The sequence below is a fragment of the Meleagris gallopavo genome, chromosome Z, assembly GCF_905368555.1.
Source record: "Meleagris gallopavo chromosome Z, MGAL_WU_HG_1.1, whole genome shotgun sequence".
NCBI classification, from domain to species: domain Eukaryota; kingdom Metazoa; phylum Chordata; class Aves; order Galliformes; family Phasianidae; genus Meleagris; species Meleagris gallopavo.
The window spans coordinates 33,952,616-33,959,892 of NC_139435.1; the positions used below are offsets into that span (position 1 = coordinate 33,952,616).

General features: G+C 38.2%; 1 long non-coding RNA gene across 3 annotated transcripts in view; it reads right to left on the reverse strand.

Annotated features, from left to right (window-relative positions):
- Positions 1-7,277, reverse strand: part of LOC146542197 (uncharacterized) — a 35,541-nt gene that overhangs the window by 18,985 nt on the left and 9,279 nt on the right. For all 3 annotated transcript variants that reach the window (XR_014880489.1, XR_014880488.1, XR_014880487.1), the window contains exon 4: positions 5,333-5,477. This is a non-coding gene — a long non-coding RNA (uncharacterized LOC146542197). The remainder of the gene's footprint in view (positions 1-5,332; positions 5,478-7,277) is intronic.

Here is a 7,277-nt window from a genome sequence, read left to right on the forward strand (position 1 = left end):
CAAATAAATATGCATATTCTGACTCTGCTTAGGAATATATGAACAATTTTATGAGCTATGTAATCCAGTTTAAATAATTCTCTATACTTCATAAAGACTATTCCTCCCATAAAACTCTCTGGGACACTCACTCAGGGTTATAATATCTTTAACAATACAGTAAAACAGGCTATGAAATACCTTGAGCATCTGAGTGGTGTAAAAGGAGTAAAATGTATCTTTTTTTCTTCCTATATATAAAATCTTACAGTATATGTAAAATCAATTTATGTATGTATATTTAATAATATAAATGCTGAAACAGTGCAATGAAAAGAGAAGTGTTTCTTATGACAGGAAATGGAGAGCATCTTTTTGATTTTTTTGACTATGTTTGGAGTGTGCCCAGTGCAGTTTTCATCCATATATCCCAAGGTACTAGCTGCCAGAACAGTTTTATAGCCATTTTCCACAGTGCAGCTGAGTTTGAGAGAAAAAGCAATGTTGAGAGAAAAGAGATGTTCTGCTGAAAGATGATTCAAGCCATGCACAAAATAGGAAATTGAACTCAGAATTTCCCAATCCCAAACGATTTAATCCTACCAGACATTGCACTGTATTCTGATAGTTATGGACTTCCTCTGATATCTATGATCTCCATAAAGAACATGTAAGTCAGTACCTAATCAGTATCTACTCTTAGGCCAGTACTGCAAAAGCCTCTTTCTAATCAGTAACAGAGAAAGAAACAATCAGCAAATCTTGGGACCTCCTTTTCTAGGATCCATTATTTGTGTAACAGAAGATCTACTGCATTGATCTAAACTGATCTATACATTGATCTGTATTTTTTTAGGAGTCTGCCAGGTGTGAAGTTTCCATCATCAGCAATAGCAGAATCATGTTGTTACAAAGAAATGTTCTAGCCACTCCGTATTCAACTAAATATACTGATATTTTTCTTCTCTTCTTTTCTTTACTTCTCAAAACCAGCACTTACTGCTTCCTGATCAGCCACAGAAAGGCTTAAAATGCTTGTAACAAGGCAAAGCCTAAGCTGCAGAAATATTAGAAATACTAGAAGAGTGAAGGAGTAATGAGTGAGAAAGGGCAAATCACAGAATACCAGATGGAACACTTAGAACACAAAAATCCATACTTTTCAAGACCTTGTTGGGAAACAGAGATGAGAAGTTTTCAATTAAAAGAGAAGTGGATCTGCAATTGGCACTCTTCTGCTGTATGTCAAGACAGTTCTTAAAGATTTTTGTTGAGTAAAATAAGGACCATTTGGAGGTGGCTGGTGTTTTGATTTCTCCTGGCACTGTGGCGCAGAGAGGTTAGACTACTTGAACACTACTGGCTTCAATCTTCAACAGCAATCCTACTTTTGAAGCACTGATGGAAGCTATGGCGAAACTGAAGGAGTTTACTGTCTTAGCAAATGTTCTTATTTCCAGGGAGAAAAGAAGGAATGCAGACCAACAGGAGGCTTTCTGCCCATGCTGTGCTATACTGGTTGATGTATCTATACCTAGCTAGAACTAGATAACATCGCTTTCTGCTGACAAACCATTATATGTCTAGAAGCAGATGTCCAGAGAGAGTTGCAAGCAATTCAGGACCCAGCATACTTTGGCACAGTTTTTCCACAAGCTTTTGCAATATAATTTACAGATGTGAAATTAGGATAATATTTGAGAAATAACAAAGAACCACATTTTAGAAGAGGGAGCTGTACTGCTCGGTGCCCTCTCCCCTGTTATTTTTCTTTGACTTAAAGAATCACAATGTCAGAGAGATATTTTGTTAAGAAGAGTGTACATTTGTCAGACAGTAAATTGCAAATGCCAGTACAGCTTTGCTTCTAGTTTCTTTGGGTAGGTAAAAGAATATTTTTGTTTTTGTGAAAGAAAAGATGGAAGGAATCATTTCTTCGAGAATAAGGGTATAGAGAGCGAGGCACAGCAGTATATCTGTAAGGATGGATTGATAAAAACCAAGAAGAATGACCCATTCATTTTGCTCTTCAAAGTGCTAAAAAATCTGCATATATTTCAATGAAAGGAAGGACTCTTAATTCTCTGTCTTAAGGACATATATGCTTTCTTTTTGTTTCCTTTAACTTTTAAATAATAATAACCTAGTTTCCCTTGGTGTGATTAACCAGCCAAATATACACTTTTACATAGCAGATATCTCTATTTGAAACACTCAGCTGCCACTAATTGAGTTGAAACATAGATAGAAAAAGACCTCTGGCAGACAATGTGCCTCATCTGTTTTGAATTATCTATTCTGATAGGAAATAGATGCCTCAATGGCACCTGTTTCTTTCAAGACTATGAAATGAGTGTGGGATGACCAACTAGAGAGCAGACATCCAAGACTGGACAAACTGAATCTGAGATCTTGTGCAAGGACTTTGACATGGTCCCACACTATCCTCTTATATCTAAACTGGAGAGATATGAAGAGTGGGCTGGATGGTCATAATCTGAAGGTTGTTATCAATGGGTCTACATCCAGGTGGAAGCTAGTCATGAGCAGTGTTCCTCAGGGGTCTGTCTTGGGACCAGTGCTCTTCAAAATCTTTATCAACAACTTAGGCTCTGGGATCGAATGTACCTTCAGCAAGTCTGCTTACAACACTTAGCTGAATGGTGCAGTCAATTCAACAGAAGGGAGGGATATCATCCAAAGAGAAAAGTGGGCCCATAAGAATCTGATTTGTTTCCATGGGGCAAAGTGCACAAGATGTTGCATTTGGGTCAGGGTAATCCTAGATATAAATACAGAATGGGAGAAGAATTCGTTGAGAGAGAGCAGCCCTGCAGAGAAGGACTTGGGGGTCCTGATGGATGAAAAACTGGACATGAGCCAGCAGTGTGCTCTTGCAGCCTGGAAGGCCAGTAGTATCCTGAGCTACATCAGAAGAGGAGCAGCCAGCAGGGAGAGGGAGGTGATTGTTACCCTTTGCTCTGCCCTTGTGAGGGCCCATTTGGAGTTCTGTGTACAAGCCAGAGGCCTCCAGTACAAGAAGGATGTGGAGCTGTTGGAGCAGATCCAGCGGAAGGTCCACAAAGATGATCAGAGGGCTGGAGAGCCTTTCTTGTGATGAAAGGTTAAGGGACCTGGGCTTCTTTAGCTTGAGGAAGTGAAAGGTCCAGGGAGACCTCGATGAGATCTTCAGTACTTAAAAGGAGCTTACAAACAGGAGGGGAACAAAATTTTACGCTGTCTGACAGTGATATGGCAAGGGGGAATGGATTTAAACTGAAAGACTGGAGGTTTAGGTTAGATGTTGGGAAGAAATTCTTCCCTTAGAGAGTGCTAAGGCACTGAGGTTGCCCAGAAAAGTTGTTGATGCCCCATCTCTGGAAGCACTCAATGTCAGGTTTGATGAGTTCCTAAGCAGTCTGATCTAGTGGTAGGCAACCCTACCAATCACTGAAACTCAACAATCTTAGAGGACCCTTCCACCCCTAGCCATTCTATGATTCTATAATTCTATCTATGCAACAAAATTTACTCTATTCAGACTTGGTCCCTCATAACAGTGCCATGATATTGTTAAGCCATGTTAAGGTGGTTTTGCTAAGAATGTGTCCACACAATTTTTACTGTTCAGGCTTCATGATTGTGAAGTTCTTCCAGGATCCTATCACCTGTTTATGAGATTTCTCAAATGATCTCAAAGATTATGCCTCTGTAAAGGAAGTGGGAGATTACGTTAGAAGAAGCTGCAGTGTTGGTGAGTTGTCTGCTGTGAATTTAAAATGAGAACCCCACTAACAATCTCAAATGAACTATATAGTTTGTCCATAAGCAACATTTTGTCACACATCATCAGCACTGAATCGTTTCTTAACCTACTAATAATACTCCTTCCATTCAAGAATTCAACATAAAAAGATCTTTTTGTTTCAAGATTCATCTTTCAAATGTTGCTGCATAACGAATTGAAAAATGCTGTCAGCACAATTACATCAGGACTTGAATCTTGGTGATTTGTACATCATTTTAGGAAGTAACTTCTGACCAGTTGAAAAATGTTGCAGAAATAAACATGACATGTAACCACGCAGAATGCAGTTTATACTTAAAGTGTCCCACATTACTTTTTTTGTTTTGTTTTGTTTCTCTGACACCACAATTCAGCATAACTTTAGTTTCAAATCTGTGTTTTGCATTCAGGGATGGAGAAAACTAAGTACAAATTCCAATGCACAGCTGGAAGGAAAGGAATTTAAGAGTGTTAAAGTTGTCTATAAAACATGGATATTTTTCCGTAACCAGTGTAGTTTCATATCTTATAAAATTGCCTTTTTTCCCAGCCTGAACAATTCTAACATTAGGGTTTGTTGCTGCAAACATAAGGAAAAATTCCATAAAAATCTCACAACTCTATATAGACTTGATGTGTACAATGCTTTCAGTTACTTCATACTGCATCACAAGATCTGAATACTTCATAATTTTCCTCTGATAAATTATCTCATGAGAAATCATTTTAATGCAATCTCTGAACATAGTTATTAGAAATGATGTTAAACAGTGCCATAGCTTTTTATCTTCAGTGAAATATTTGAATTTTTCTGTTATTAAAAAAAAATCGACATTTATATGTACAATTACATCATTATGATGTTGTATGTACAATTTACATCCATGTAATTATATATATGACAGCTACTTTGTTGATAAACACATAAAGATTACTACAGTCAGGATTGTTTTCTGCCCAAATAAGCCTAAATACTTGTCTCCTGTTGTTTTTTAAGAGATGAGAACGTCCAGACAGACTGATGTGAGCAGTTGAGGAAATACAAAAATTAGGGCCTGAGAGACCAATTCATGATTTCAGACATAAAATAGCAACAAACAAACAAAGTGAAAAAAAACAAACAAACAGCATCTCACCCAGTTGTGCATCAGGAAATACAGTCAGGACTAAACTCTAGAGTTGTATTTGCCCAGATGATTTGTAACAAAGCAGAGCCAAGTAGAAGCTATTCTGTATTACCAGAGCAGGCATAAGGCATCTCACAGTCTGTTGTACCACTCTGACTTTAAATAATGCAAGCACACATGCGGAGGAAATAAAGCATAACAACAAGCTAGAGATGGCACACCACCTAGACATAACTCTTGATGCATCTGCTCTGGTACATTCACTTCGTCCTGTTCTCTGGCAATTGTTCACTTTTTTGTTCTTTCACCACTGCCTTCCTTACCTTGCCCCCCGCCCACTGTGGCTTACACTTAATTTCAAAAATGAGCCAGCAAAACTATTTTAGTCAGACGCATTAGTATGAGACAAGAAGAATGAGGAATGGGGAAACAAGATTACCACTCTTCGTTGTTTTGTGTTGCATAAAAAGCCTGAGACACTATTTCTTCCTTCCTCCAGCAGGGGACGGTACTTCATCTGCTAAAGGAAACCAGCCGCCGTGGCAATCATTCCGTCGCAAACAAACTGATACTTGCTGCACTTTCTAGACGTTAAGGAGAAAAAACAGAAACAAGCTGTTGCCTCTTCTGATACATTCATTCATGAACAATGTGGATGGCAGAGAACTGCTCATCTGCACATCACCTCAATACCAAGGGCCTCTCAACAATGCTGAGAATGCTATCTTGGATTGGATCATGTTTGCCTACAGAAGGGTTTGGCCCAGAATCTGCATACATTTTAGAGGATGTTACTTATTTTACTGAAGATATTTCTTTGATAATTTAGTGCATTAAGGAACACTAAGCAGTCTGCATGTTTGTCCCTCCCTTTGCAGCACTGCTGCAGCATGAACCATAACATCTGTAGCTCAGGGTCCAGTTCTGTAGGAAACACTTGCATACATTAGTGTGGGAGCTGAAATCCCAAGAGCAGTAGGACTAATTGCTTCTATGAATAATTATTGGGCAAAGTTTTATACTGTGTGCAAGCATATTGCTCTGGCCAACAATTTTGCACTCAGAGGATCTTTCTCAGCCTGCCATAACCACATGGCTCGTATTTACGTATTTGGCATGCTTCCTGCTAACACACTTCAGTGACCAAAGCACTTATCTTCTCCGATGGGAGCTGACTCAGACAGAACTAAGGGTAGGATTCACCTCACATCAGCTGTTCAAAATTAAAGATAGTCCTACCTCAGTGAAAGAGATGCAAACATTTTCACATGACAATTCATCCTAATAACAGTAGGCACTTGCATTGTAGAAACTTCTGAAGCTGTTTCTCATTCTCTCTCTGTTGAAAATAGAGCTGAGACAGCTGAGACAGCTTACTCAGATCTAATGTTTTGCTTTCAAACATGTCAGATAGGCAGCATGAATTCCACCATAACTACTGCCTTGATGAGCATCTCACACAAAATCCATCATACAGCAAGCCGGAGGTTTCCTGAGTCCCAGCCTGAAGGTTTAAGCACTGAACCAAACCTTTCTTTGTTTAAGATATTCAAGTTGTCTTAGGCAATCAGGCCAAATAATACAGCATGGGAATGTACCACAAATCATCTGCAAGCAAACCTACTGAGATAGGTGCATTAAAAACATTTCACAAGCTCAGAGCTCTTTGGAATTCTTTATTTCCTCATTACCCAAACAAAGCTCCTATAGATGTTACAGAGAGAGTTATTTCTGAATGAAAAGTACAGACCAGGCATCTGCAGAAACATAAAATCAAAATCATTTCTTCTCATTTGTATATAGTTTCAGCAGGTTTTAAAAGCTGTTCATTTTATAGGGTGAGCATCTACTTTTACCTGTGTAACAAATACAAATAGAAATAACACCTTAATTCCACAGTTCTAATTCACTTCAGTACTGGTCTAGGGGGAACATTTACATCCACTCAGGACTGTTCAGTCTCCTGCAACTACTAACAATAGCACCAATTAGTGAAGATTGGACTGTTCTTTGTGATGAAAATATTTGTCCACTGGGAATAGAACTAAGATCAAACAGCTTTGGTGCAGGGAATTTTATAATCATCAAAAGACAGCAACTTTTCTGCAGTGGATTCAAACCTAGAAATAAGAACCTGTGTGGCATTATTGCCTATCTTCTTAGCTATGCAATTTCCTCCAAAACACAGTTCATCATAAAACTCCATCATAGTTTTATTTGGGCTTTTTATTTTTATTTTGCAACTGTCAAAAAACAGAGCTGTAAAATGTGTGAGATTTGATAACTGATAATGCAATTATTAAAAAAAAAATTATTTCAATAAGCACATATTAAGTAATATGAAGTTAGATAGTCATCAGTTTAGCAGCCAAGTGTTGACAAAA